The sequence below is a fragment of the Etheostoma cragini genome, chromosome 3, assembly GCF_013103735.1.
Source record: "Etheostoma cragini isolate CJK2018 chromosome 3, CSU_Ecrag_1.0, whole genome shotgun sequence".
Classification (NCBI taxonomy): domain Eukaryota; kingdom Metazoa; phylum Chordata; class Actinopteri; order Perciformes; family Percidae; genus Etheostoma; species Etheostoma cragini.
In genome coordinates this window covers 13,700,041-13,714,098 of record NC_048409.1, presented here as the reverse complement: position 1 = coordinate 13,714,098, position 14,058 = coordinate 13,700,041, and the positions used below count along the sequence as shown (strand labels likewise).

General features: G+C 40.6%; 1 protein-coding gene and 1 long non-coding RNA gene across 3 annotated transcripts in view; both read right to left on the bottom strand.

Annotated features, from left to right (window-relative positions):
* The window catches only part of grik4 (glutamate receptor, ionotropic, kainate 4), a 288,509-nt gene that overhangs the window by 86,409 nt on the left and 188,042 nt on the right, over nt 1–14,058 (bottom strand). The gene's annotated exons all lie outside the window — the stretch shown is intronic.
* Nucleotides 2,454–12,634, bottom strand: LOC117941916. Its single transcript, XR_004656004.1, has 3 exons — nt 12,506–12,634; nt 3,710–3,715; nt 2,454–2,465 (listed from the first exon to the last, which is right to left on the bottom strand). It is a non-coding gene; the product is annotated as an uncharacterized LOC117941916 (long non-coding RNA).

Below are 14,058 nucleotides of genomic sequence, written 5' to 3'. Positions count from 1 at the left end.
TCACTTAGAAACCTGACACGCTTCGATAGGCTGTATCTAAGGCAGCAGGGGGCTTAGAAAGCAGCTTACACAAATTCACTCATTTTGTCACACACACACACACACACACACACACACACACACACACACACACACACACACACACACTTTCCCATGTTTTGTGCACGAGTACAAACATAATATTGCTGTGTTGTTTGTTTTCCACTTACACAGAGAGAAGAGACAGCTAGTGGACCACAAGGAGATATTCTCTGAATTTGACAAAACGTGTATTGGATTAGAATAGCAGACTCCACCTTTAATCTGTAATGATTCTCACTGTATTTTAAACCTAACTTTTACTATTAAGCATTCACAAGGGAGCTGTAGGCTAAATGTAGCTTACAGCAAAGTCTGGGAAAAGAGAGCCTTATCTAGACATCACGCCTTCACATATTTCCCCCCTGGTTGGAGCAATATGATTAATTGGTTGTTAAACTGTGGCATCCTCTTCATGTGTTGGGGTGTCAAATTGTTTTGAAACACGACTTGATTTAAAACAGGGGTACTCCAAGCAAAGAAAATCAATCTCCACATTTTAAACAGCAAGATGTTTGCTACATCAAAGTCGCTCGCCAGACTTCTTATCTGCAAGCAACAGCTAGTATCAGTCACTCTACTAGTCGATTAATCCCAAAAATCTAAACAGATAAATCTTTCCTACATGTGTCTTTGCAGGGCATAGCTTCAAAGAGTCTGAACCAAACAGCTGCATCACCTTCAGTGTAACTCACATGCCATGCCAGCGATCTCGTCTACTAATCTACAGTGAGTCACTTAAATGCCAAACTGGAACTTCTTATCAGATTTTATGAGTGTTTGAAATACTGTTACGGACAATGCAACTTTTTGTTTATATTTGTGGTATTTGTTAAATCCGGGGAAAGTTTATATTAATAACAGTGGATCTATGTGTAACGTGAAATTGGTCACCCGTAGCCACAAACACAGATAAGTATCACCCGACTCTGCAGTTGCCCTCAGTGTCTTTCAGCTCATTTTGCAGTGTTACAGCCTCAACTTAACGGTTTGCTTCAGTCTCACTCGTCAGTCTTGTTTCCAACCACAGCAGACATCTGTTTTAAGGGAAAAGGCTATGATAAACCTACTGGGTGTTACCTGCCAGCACAAAATGGCAGACTATAGTTTTGTTCCCATCCACACGTTTTAATCCGAATTAAGTGATATCGAATGAAAAAAAAATCTCTTGATTGATATACGGCTTATGCAATAAACACTGATGGAAACTTTATTTGCCAAATAAATAATGAATTGCGATTGAGTGTTAGGTCATTTTATGGTTGCAACCCGCCAAAAAAAGAAGAAGAAGAAGAAGTTTTAGTTAATTTCCGCCATGTATTTCCGCTCTGTTTGTAGACATAGCGGGTGTCAACAAAGACAGATGGAAGTGGACAAACGAGGAGACGAGAGACTTTTTGAATTTAATTTATCAGGAACTCGCCAAGGAAATGGCCTAGAAGGTTACAACAAGCAGTGGGACGTCGTCTGGAGTTAATGGAAGGCGCTCAATCAGCGAGACATGTCCCAAAAAAAGCGTTGTATCTCAGCGGTGCCGGAGGGAAAATAAAAGCCAAGTTGCATCTGCATCGTCATAGCGATGTGTTGATGGCATTGTCGTTTTCTGATTATAGCATGATATGTCGCTATCAGCTGGCACATTTGCAATAATACAACTTGTGCAATATTGATCATTTGTCTGTAGACGGCTCAATCAATTTTTTTCAGAAAAAAATTGTTTCCAAATGTTTGCTTGAATCTGGTGTGATTCAGTATGAAAATGAACAGAAACACCTTAAAATGTCTAAAATCTATTCAATATTAATTGGATGGAGGAAAACTTAGCTAATGTCAGCGACTAGCTAGAGAACATTACAGTAAAGTTAGAAGATAACGGGACTGATGTTTTTCTCAGGAGTTGGCGACCAAAATCCCAGCTAAAAGGAGAATGAATACTGGACCAACATTCATCAAGGCAGAAACAACTCTGCTTGATGCCAAAAAAGGATGCTAATGTGTTCATCAGCTTTTTTATCATGATAATAATATATCAATGTTGCGTTTACTGCTGGTTTCAACAGCCCAATTAAATATAAATAAATAGAAAATTTGCAGGTTGACAAAACGTAAAGTGCCCTGCACTGGTTTTTATGTTGAAAACTGACTGAGCAATGGCAGTTGGGTCTTTTTATTGTTCTAGCTGGGCAACCACCAAATCACCTGTCCTCGGCCAACCATTACTTTTCTCTGAAGGTAGATGACGGCCGGGGCTTTTTCGCTCCACGAAGAAGTTTTTTCAACCTGGGGCGTTTAGTGCGCTCCTGCAAAAACTAACTGTCACTATCCCACACCTTTCCCCCATCCATCTTGTCGGTGATTGGCTGGACTGTTTAGTTTTGTTTTGGTGTCTATCCTGTGCCGCTAGTGTGTGTTTGACATTTAAGACCCCTGTGTTGTCTCCAGAGACCGGCCTTTTTCACAGTGTATTCAGGGGGCAGGCAGCTAGCTGATCAAGGAGAGATGCGCTGAAACCATGCAGGAACTCATAATGCACCTTTAACAACCCAAAGCAGCGAGCTACACACGTCACTGTCATTGAAAACAATTACAAAAAGCCGCCCCGATTCTATCTATAATTTTATCTTTGTATGGTAACATTGCTTTACTGGCTTTATTTTCCTATCATCTGCAGTGATGGTAAAGCCATCAACACAGCAAAGATGTTTCCATAATCACTTTGGCCAAACATCTTTTCATCTCAGTGGTGTAATTCTACATGCATTTGACGGAGTTAAAAGTTTTATAGTACAAATATTTCCTTTATTCTGTAGTTTCAAATGTTCTCGTCACAAATTAGTATTCATTTAAAGCAATGTTATTAGTAGAGACAGCAGCTTTATTTAGCTGTTGAAAGTCTATTTGGCTAAAGCACAGACAATTATTAGAGGATGTGTAAACAACCGGTAGCTTCTAGTAAACAAGTTGTAATTCAAAATTAGATGGAAGTGTCTTTTAAAATCTGCTCTCAGGGCTGTCGTACTATTGGCGTGGGAGGGGAACTAATTACGTCTTAAAATCGTAGGGGGAGAAAATCTCAGGCAAACAAAAAAGCCTAAGGTAACCACTCCACTTTTATTAACCTAGTAGCTTCGCTGTAAATCGAACTAAATACCACGGTGAATGCTGTGGAGAAAGACAGGTGGTGTGTCCGGGGAATAAAAGCTGGCTGAAGACAGGGACACAGAGTTTAGGGGAAAGAAAAAGGTAGGGATTTAAGAGAAACTGACAGTTTGACTGACAGAAGAAGAGAGCATGACATAGAGGCGGAGATGTGGAAAACCGGGTGCTGGACAGGAGAGGACTAAAACGTAAACAAGAAGACATAAACAGAGAATGAGGAATGGCGAAGGGGCTGCCATCAGCACTCATTAAATGTTCTCATTGAATTCAGCAGTTTAAAATGTGATTATGTTGTCAAAGACACTTTGTCTCATGTTCTCCAATTTATTGGTTTGATTCTCAAGACAAACTGTTTCAGGGGATCCAATAACAACATCAGCATTTAGCTTTGCTATGGTTTGGTCTCTGTGGGCTGCAAATACAATTCAAGTTAGTGCAGAGTATTGTGGCTCTCATTCATTATTTAGAAGACGCAGTGCTTATTTTCTATTAGAACAGGATGTTGTAAAAGTTGCTATGCTGTAGTCATTATGTAATGACTAGAGCTGAGTAATGGACTTTTTGGATGCCAACTTAAATACGTCTCAAAAAATGTGTGTTCAGATCAAAAACAGCCACCATAACAAAAACAAAATGCATGTGGCTACATCATAGGGGGCTGTTTCAGGGACCCGTTAGACAATGAAAAAAAATCCAGAAACTCCAGTTGGAATTATAGATCCTTGAATTTGAACGTTTTTTAAACACCAAAACACTGCAGGGCTGCAATCTTTTGTCAATACGATCATAAGGTAAACAGTCTCAGTAAACAGACATTTATGTTGCAAAATAATCAATTGGGAATGCATGCTTGCATGTATTTGACTGACCTTGCTGCATGCAAATCTATTTGGCTAAAGCACAGACAATTATTGGACGATGTGTAAACAACTTGTAGCTTCTAGTAAACAAGCTGCAATTCAAAATTAGATGGAAGTGTCTTTTAAAAGCATCTGCTCTCAGGGCTGTCGTACTATTGGCGTGGGAGGGGAACTAATTACATCTGAAAATCGTAGGGGGAAATAAATCCCAGGCAAACAATAAAGCCTAAGTTAACCACTCCGCTTTTAATAACCTGGTAGCTTCGCTGTAAATCGAACTAAATACCACGGTGACTGCTGTGGAGAAAGACAGGTGGTGTGCCCAATGAAGGGTGGCAGAAGACAGGGAGACTGAGTTCAGGTGAAAGAAAAAGGTAGGGATTCAAGAGAAACTGACAGTTTGACTGACAAAGAAAGCGTGACATAGAGGCTGAGAGGAATCTTTTGTCAGTACAATCATAAGGTAAACAGTCTCAGTAAACAGACATTTACGTTGCAAAATGATCATTTGGGAATGCATTCTTGCATGTATTTGACTGACCTAACTGCATGACATTGCATGGCGTTCTTGCAAATGTCATCAAAGCAATGCTGGTTCCCATTCAAATAAATGAACGACCTGCGCAAGCCTAAGTCCGGTTTACTTATTGTATGATTTGATATTTTGTCATTATGATTTCCGAATTTAAATAATAATTGTGTTACATTTCGGACTTAAATTGTAAATCTAAAAATGGCTGTGTGTTGAGACAAAAAAAAAGGGTATTGCAAAAAATATTTTTTTATTGTTTTGGTATTGACACCAGTCTACTGTGTTTACAGTATGACACATAAAGAGTCGGCTCACTCTGAGTATTCTTGTCTGTATATATGTGTATGTTTCCTGCAGTGTGACAGAAAGGCTGGCAGGTCTGAAGACAGAAGTTTGACAGGCGTTTAATGAGGAAGCTCTCACAGGACACAGGCTTTGCGCACACACACACACACACACACACACACACACACACACACACACACACACACACACACACACACACACACACACACACACACACACACACACGCACACACACACACACACAAACACACACACACACACACACTCAATCACGCTCACGCACACACACACACACACACACAAACACACAGTGAGTTGTTAAGACGCCACTGTTTGGCGGAAAAAATACCTCAACCCAATTATGTGCTTAAAATATACTTGCCTTAATTAAACTGAGATTGCACTCTGATCGGCTTAGATTAGCTATTAAAACAAGGAATATAACAAACCGACACATTTTCAAACTGCCAACCCAGTGATGTTCCGTCGGCTGCTTGGTGGAAACAGCCAGATTGTTTTTTATTTCTTGGTATAAGCTTACCAATAACCTCTGATAACCCCTCTTTACTGGAAAATGCAAGGTTACATTCAGGTAAGGTAGTTTGACCAGACATTAGTAAGGAGACCGCTGCTCTGAGCTGGAGTGAAGGTGAAAGCTAATTTCCCTTTCCGTCCAGTACAACAAGCTCTGGGTTGCCTCGGTTGTTGAGCCGACAAGTGGCCAAGTCATTCTGCTACCTGTCCACTGTGAACCTTACCGGAGGCTGAGTGGAGAGGGTTACAGTGAGGGGAGGTGAAAGGGAGCTGGATGTGCAGTAGTGCCATATGGAGAGCAGAGACATAATGAGCAACTACATCTGTTGGCTTGGACTCAAAGGGGTAGCAGAACAAAACTGTTTTTAATACAGTATCTTTGCACTTTCATGGTTCTTGGAACGTGCTGTGAGAAAGTGACTCATTTACATTGCTCTTTGACCTGGCTATCAATTAGCATGCTTCGCGGAAAGACTGAACCGTCCTTGAAAACACTTCGCACTGCAGCCACGTGGACAGCGGCCGCTCAGAGAGCTAAACACAAGCTTTGCAGAGGCTGGACGGACAACAGTTCGTTTACCGTTCATTCCTTTACACATACAGTAGCTAATCAGTTTGGATGTTGTCAGTTGTAGAAAAAACAACTAATAGCAGAACACAGTATGAAGCCTGGCTGGATGAAGCCCACTGCAGGCCAGAGAAATATGTTGGCTGTTGAGCATCAGAGAACAGATGCTTTTTGAGACATTGTCCATCAGTCAGCAAGCGTGATGCCAAAGCTGGAATGCCAGAGTGGAGTTGGCAAGGGTGATGTTGCAGGGTGACAGTAGGGCAGGTGGCAGCCCATTATGTCTACCTGATCCCCTTTCTAACCAAGAGGTTTATGGGTGGATTTGGGAGACCAGCTGTTGGCATTCAGAAAAGGGAGAGGGAAATCACATGGGAGAGTCACGGGAGATATGAGAGTGTCAACACGGCCCAAAACAACAATCTCTATCCCAGACCGCCGGCTAATCCCAGTCTCAGCCCATGAAGCCAGATCTCTATTTGTGGTAGTAATGATCCTGCATCAGGTCCCTGCGGTCAGAGCAGAAGCAGACCAGTGATAAAGATGAAGTGGGCTGCGTTTCCCATGGTGCCTTTTAGGAGAGTGCAACATTGACCATGAGATCTCTATCTCATTGATCAGCCAGTTAAGAGAGAAAAAAAGTTCCTTTCCTCTAGAGAGGCCTGTTCCCCACTCCACTACGCTATTTCAGAGCAAATGTTTTTGTGTGAAAGAAGAAAAAAAAAGACTTGCTTTTTAACTCCCCTATTTGGCTAGCAGCTTCGCACTTATTAGCATATGATCTGACTCAAGACACCTACCTGATTAAATTAAGTATCATGCACCAGGAAACATGCTCTTGAATGAACACTGCAAATCTATCTGTGTTTAACAAGCATGGAAAAATGTTTCTATTGTCCATCCAAAATGTTCTACAGGGAGCTTTGATTTTTTTGTTTTATCTGAGAGAGAGCTTAGCCCAATTCTGGGAATCTAGCCAGAAGTTTGACTTACACTACCAAAATAACAACTTTACACATCAAGATGTCGGCCAAAAAATCATGGTCTTTGAGCAGAACACACATATGTTGGTGGAGAGACAAAATACTCAAATGTTCTTGATGAGTTTCACTTAAGAGTGAAAATGGCAGAGCATTAATTCAGTTAGCAGCTGGAAGAAAAAAAGATGAACAATATCAGCTGGTGTGAGTATCGTCTCCTCTGCTGCTTTACACAGCTGACTAGCACTAAACAAAAGCAACATTGTTACATGAAGCTGAGTCCCTTTTCATACCCTTGATGACAACAATTAGCTGAACTGAAATCCATGATCCATTTCGCTATGGTGCGTACCCGTAAGTCACTCTTTTAACTCCCTTTTATCTCAGAGATCAAATCAAAAGACTTCTTCCTGATGACAATGTAGTGGATTTGGATATGCATATGGTGGTTCTGCCTGTGCAGCACTGACAAGATGCATCAATAGTTTTGTGAGAAAAGGGTCAGCAGAGGTGCAGACGACAGCTGTGCTCCTATAATTATGATCAGGCAGAGACAGAAGAAGCACCTGCGTTTTGTTTGTAAGCAGACTAAAAAGAGGACCCATGTTCAGCTTAACAGTCACATTATTTTAACCAAATGTATTTATAGATTTGTGCACTTGTATGCACAGGCACAAACTTCAGAGAAATGAATTATGGTGTCATTATGTACTAGTCATCTGAATTTAATTAAACTCATTATAAATCATTTTTGTGCCATTTTATGGTGCTGTGGTTACTGTAGATTAAGCAGCTACAAGCATAAAGACAAAGGACCTCAGAGTTGACTTTCTTTGTGCATGTGTTCTTAAAACTTTTACAAAACTAATTACAGCTGGACAGATAAATTGGCCAATTGGCTTATTACAGACAAATTGATTTATGTGCATATGCCTGCCGTTTAGTAAGTAAGTGTAGTGCAGAAATGTCAAAGGGTATCTTGAAGCGGTCTCCATTACATAGTTTGCCCACCAGAGAACAGCGACAAATTACTCATTTTAAGTCTCACTCAGCATAAACAATCCATGAACCATCTCAAACATGCACAATAATGTTAAGGCTAACTTGAGTCTGTTGGTTACTTTTATATTAATGCAGAATACAAAAATACAAAACTAAGACGCCTCTTTTAGTAATGAGGACCAATGTTAATGGCTCGGTCTCATGGGAAACTTATGGACAGTTTATCCAAAAGTATCTGCTGTTTGTGTAAACACAGCATGTATGAACAAAGATCTGGGTAAAGCATAACATAAGTAGTAGGGTGTGGTTGCTGTCTGTCACTGTGATCCTAGAAGATGAATAAGCAGGGATTTTGAATAAAAACTCCATGTGGTCTTTACATTAATGTAGATAGATAAAATCATTGGATTCCAATGAAAATTTTGAAATTACACTAAAGGGAACACCCATATACTGACGATTAAGTAACACTAGAAGTTTATAGACTCTAGATTATCGCAAACAGTGAAGCTCTATCAAAGTTCAGAAAAGGTAAAAATGTGTGAAGGATGTGCGAGCTCAAGTCTCACTTTGAGACTTGAGCTTCAGCCGAGCACCTGCTGTTAAACCTTATTTACTTTTACTCCTCAGACTTTTTTAACGCACAGACAGAGGCAGAAAAACACAAAAATACAATAGCAATAACACTGGAAGACATATGTGATAGCTTCTTTCTTTGAATCCTAATGATCATAATGAATGTTGAGTGGAAAGCTTAAAAAAATTGAAATAAATGGATGAAAACTCAAGTGTTGGGGTGTAAACTGCATTCAGCTGTAGGTTAATGTTATTTTTAAAGTTGCAATGAATGCTAATATGCATTACATTGCATGTCTTTTCTGAGTTATGCTGAAAGAATACTAAGCTGTGAGTGTCTGGCAGTTATCTTCCTGCTCTTGGACTGTTATGGATAAAAAAAGTTGCAACTTAAATTTTCCAATTCAAACTACATAATGTGGCTTTTTCTCCAGCTGGTTATTCTGCACTAAGAAAAATGCAAATCAGCTCTGCTTAACCAATCAAACAATTGAATCAGTTAATTTGTCACATGACGTCATAAATTATGAAAAATGTCTCCGCTCACTTGTCAGTGTCCTCATTTAGGATAATTGTGCCCTGAGGGTAGAACAGATCAGAAGATTTATTGACATTGAACAATGAACAACAAAATTCTAAGCAGCAGTTCACCCACTAAACGAATCTAAAAAAAGAGGTCGTGCTAGTAAAATTGTGTGTTCAGTGTGGTGACGGCTTTTGTAAGAAGCTGCTTCTGAATCTATTTGTCCTGGTCCTGATTGACCTGTAGCGCCTGCCAGAGAGCAGCAGGTCAGTGGGGAAGGCAGGAAGGGAGCAGTCTTTGATGATTGCCTTAGGTCTGCTGAGGCAGCAGCCTGAATGGATGTCCTTCAGGGAGGGGAGGAGGCAGACGATGATCCTCTGTGGGGTGTTGACCACTCTCTGGAGCTTCTTTCGTTCTGCCTCAGTGCAGTGGGAGAACCACACCGTGATGCTCTCAACGGTAGAGCGGTAGAAGGTCACTAACAGCTCGTTGCCGACGTTGTTCTCCTCCTGAGCCTCTTAGTGCTGGCCTGGTGTATCCGGTACCTTCTTACCAACCTCAACAAAGAGAAAAGGTATACCCAGAATTTCCTCAAGAGTCTGGTGTGAAACAGTCTCTGCTTTGCCTTTCTATCCCTGATTCCGTATGCACGCCCTGGTCAGACCTTCGGTGATGTGGACACCAAGGTGCTTAAGCCGTTTCCCCTCTCTACCAAGGACCTGTTGATATTAAGGGGAGCGTAGCTCCTTCCCTGCTTCTGCCAAAAAGTAAACTATCATCTCTAGCCTTGCTGACATTCATGAGTTTGTTGTTGTCCTTACACCAGCAGATTCTGTCCTCTACTTATTTCACGTGGGCCTTTTTTTTTATTGTTGGTACACCACAGCTGTGTTGTCAGCAAACTTGATGATGGTGTTTGAGTTGAAAGTGGCTACACAGTCGTGTGTGTACAGAGGACTCAAAACTCAGCCCTGGGGTGCTCTGGTGTTAAGGATGAGGGTGTAAGAGGTGTGTTAAGGTGTCAACAGTCCGCATGCAAAGTGAGGTGTTAATTTATCCCAGGTCCTCGAGCCTGGAGGGAACTATGGTGTTAAACGCTGAACTGTAGTCAATTAACTTTTTTGTTTAAATAGTGACAATGGGTAGACAGGAAAGGTGGGAGAGAGATGGGGGATGACACGCAGCAAAGGGCCACAGGTTAGACTAGAAGCCGGTTAAGGGAAATGTCAGGAAAGAGACAAGTGGAGGGGGTGAAATAAGAAAAAGAAGAAAAAAAAGAAGAAAGAGGTGACAGTAAGGTCAAGAGCTGAGGCTTGTGTAAGGGCAGTAATAGCAGATATTAGAAGAGGGACAAAGGAACATAGGTGAAAATTGGTTAAAACTGCAGGAGTGTGAAAGGAAAGAAGACAAACAAATGACAAAGAGAAGACCAAAAGCAGCAAAATACAGCAGTGTTTGTAATATCGACAGAAGAATGAAAGCTGTTCATTGATTTTGTGTCCAGATTGTCCTCTCTTTGTTCATTAAAAAAAGTGGGCTACGTAGCATTTAAAGGGTAACTACCATTTTTTCAACCTGGACCCTATTTTCCAATGCTTTTATGTCAAAGTGACTGATGGGAACAACAATCTTTGACATTAGTCCAGTATTAAGCAAGATTGTTTTATTTTGTTGCTGTCGACTATGAATGAAGTGTATTTTACGATGCTAAAATGACTTAATGATTTATTTACATGGAGTCTGGTGGGTTTAGCAAACACAATTTTTCAGATGTTTTCATGTTTTAAAAAAGGATCTTACTCTTTAACAGAAATCTTTCCATGATGTTGTACAACACTTAGAATATTCATCTGAGCCTGTCAGTGGCAAAACAAACACTTTTGTTACAAGCTGGAATATTGCCATATTAACTTAAATTGTAGCTTGTTTCGCTGCTGACGACTACAGCAATTTTGCTTAATATTGGACCAATTTCAAAGATTGTTGTTCCCATAAGTCACTTTGACACAAACACATAGGAAAATATGGATGAAACTTTAACATTTCTGAAAAACAGCCAGACCTATTGCTGATAACTAACTCCACTATCAAGACTAACCAAATCTAAACAAAACTCTCTGAATGTAGACTAATAATAATAATAATATGTAGTCAGTTGAAAAAGATCATTTGCAGGAAAAGTGCAAACACAGCTGGTTATTTTAAACACAGTTACTCTGTCTCTAATTGTTGAAGATTGCAGTGCCTCAAGCTAAGCCAAGTAAAGCTACTCTAAAGAAGAGAAAACTTTAAACCCAATCGTTGCTGTGATTAAAAGGATTAAATTATGAAATGTTGTGTAACAGTGCGGTTATAGTTCATGACATTGTCAACTAATCTACATTTTTTATTTATTATTTAATTATTTTTATCTCAATATATAGATGCAGTGTTTTGTTTTACTGCTGCAGTTCATATTACAATAAAAACGACACATCAATGGATCATTGATTTTTTTCATACAAGTTTAAACAAAAAGCTGCTTTTGTGCTACCTTGACACAGAGATGAGTTCACTCGATCTACCCAGGAGTTGTTTTTTTTCCTACAACTCAAATGGCCACAATAAGAACAAAGCTTGGCCATAAACGTAAAAACAAACCCCTACTATTTATGTACTCCCCTTTTACTGAGCAGGTGCCATATTTAGGTGATACTGGTGTCCACATGTGTGAGAGAAAAGCTGAGCAGAAGTTGGCTGTACACAAACAGGAAATGTGGTGTGCTGGCTTTGCTGTGACCAATCATGGTGCAGCGCTTGGCAGGGAGACGGTCTAAAGCATAGCTGCTGTGTAAATGGTCTCTGGCCAGAGAGGATTTGCTTGTCTGACTAGCCGCCTATTTTAAGTTACAAAAAACAATCCCACACCACGTGTAGCACTGAACTGCTGGAAAACTTACTAATTTAAATCCATTTGGACAGCTTTACACACACACTGGACATTAACACAGCAGCCTATCTGGACATGTGAATGGACAAGTTAATGAGCACACACTCAGATCTATGGCAAATGGTCAATGAGTAAGCTTATGAATGCCTCACAATAATGACACAAATGAAGCACTGGACATGCAAAATCTTTCTCTCCAAGAGCATGAAGAAAGGTTTTCAAATTTGTTCAGTATCCATTCATGAGCAATCAACTGTGCCTTATCTTTGTCTGATGGCCCTATTCAACATAAGCTCATGTCTGTTGAGGAATCCTACTTTTTGCCCACTAATAAGTATTCCAGAGAAATATGTTTGACTCGAAACTATCTTTAAAACACCATCAGAGTAGACAGGAGGGAAAAAGGTAGAAATGAGGTAGGGAGAGCAACTGCAACAGAGTGTGAGAGAAAAACACACAGGGCCGGATCTACGTACATTTGCGAATGTAGCGTTATCAGCACCATGGCCAACCCAGCAGAAAGAGCACGCTGTGGTACTTCAGTTTACATCATATTTACCAAACATCCAGTTCATCAGGTAATCAGCACCCTAAATTGCGCTGTAGCAAAGCTGTACTTTTTTGGAAATTTTGGCTTCCCACAATCAAATTTGCGTGATTGAGTGATATTTTAAATGCGTTATTCTGTTCATAGAATGCTCCCGGGCTTTTTTGCAAAGCCAGTGTACCGCTCCGTAAACCACTGTTTGATCATGTGCCAGTCAGAGTTGTTCCCTGCACCGCGTAGTTTAGTTTCTAGATGTAGACAGTCACAGAGGAAAATTCCACAACAAATCTCAAGGTTTACCAGTTTACCAGTAAACGCAACATTTTGTCCCGTCTGTGTTGTTTTTCAGACAACAGCAGTGACCAGTGCTAGTTAGTGTCTGTTAGCTCACAGGGCTCTAGGGCACGAGTAATATTTTTCCTCTAGGTCGCACCGGTGCACCTATCGTCCTCGCATCCGCGGCCTCTCCACAAACAAAGCAATGTTGTTTATATCAATATGGTTTAATGTTGCGTTACATGACCCATTTCTTCTGTAAAGCCGTGCCTGTGTTTGGATCTCTCCTCTTACTTCCCACATATATACATATGCATACAGTATATATATATATATATATATATACATACACACACACACACACACACACACACACACACACACACACACACGGGAACTCCCAGTTTCCCAATAACCTTACAACTGCATGTTGAAAGCGCAACTTGTCTCTTCTCGCTCATGTGGCAGGTGATCTGCGATTTTACCCAAGAGCGCCCTGTTTGTAAATAGCCCACAAGTCAGTCTTTGCAAACAATTTAGGTCTGGAAACAGAAAACGGCTTGATAAATCTAGAACCCAGAGAACCATAAAAGCAGAAAATAATGTAGTACTTGAACATCTGCACATAAATGACCCTCAAGTTGCAAGCCATTTTCTGATAATTTAAGGCATTTTCTGGGTGGTTGTATAAAATTGTGTTTGTGGGCTTCTGTGTGTATGGGTCTGTGTATGAAAGCCAAAATCCCTCATTATTGCCTATCTCCAGGGCTTGAGCTATACCGCTGACCCCCAACCTCAATCCAGCACTCTTTGTTTGCCCAGCAGACCTCAGGTTCATCTCTTAATGCAACTGAACACCAACCAACCAAAATGCAGTAGTGTAATCTTTCTGTACTTCTGCAACCAGATGGCTTTGCAAGCCCGAAGCAACCCCTGGACATCAGATTGGATATTTATATTCATAACCACTTCTGACACTGGTTTGAGTCATTGAGGAATGTGTTTCCTCTCTTTAGCAGACACAAAGGTATTGCACATTTAATGAGTTTGTTAGTGGAAAAAAACAGGGAGTAAGAGCATTGAAACTGAGCTGAAGGTGGCAAAAAGCAGTGGGATATACACTCACCGGCCACTTTATTAGGTACCCCATGCTAGTAACGGGTTGGACCCCCTTTTGCCTTCAGAACT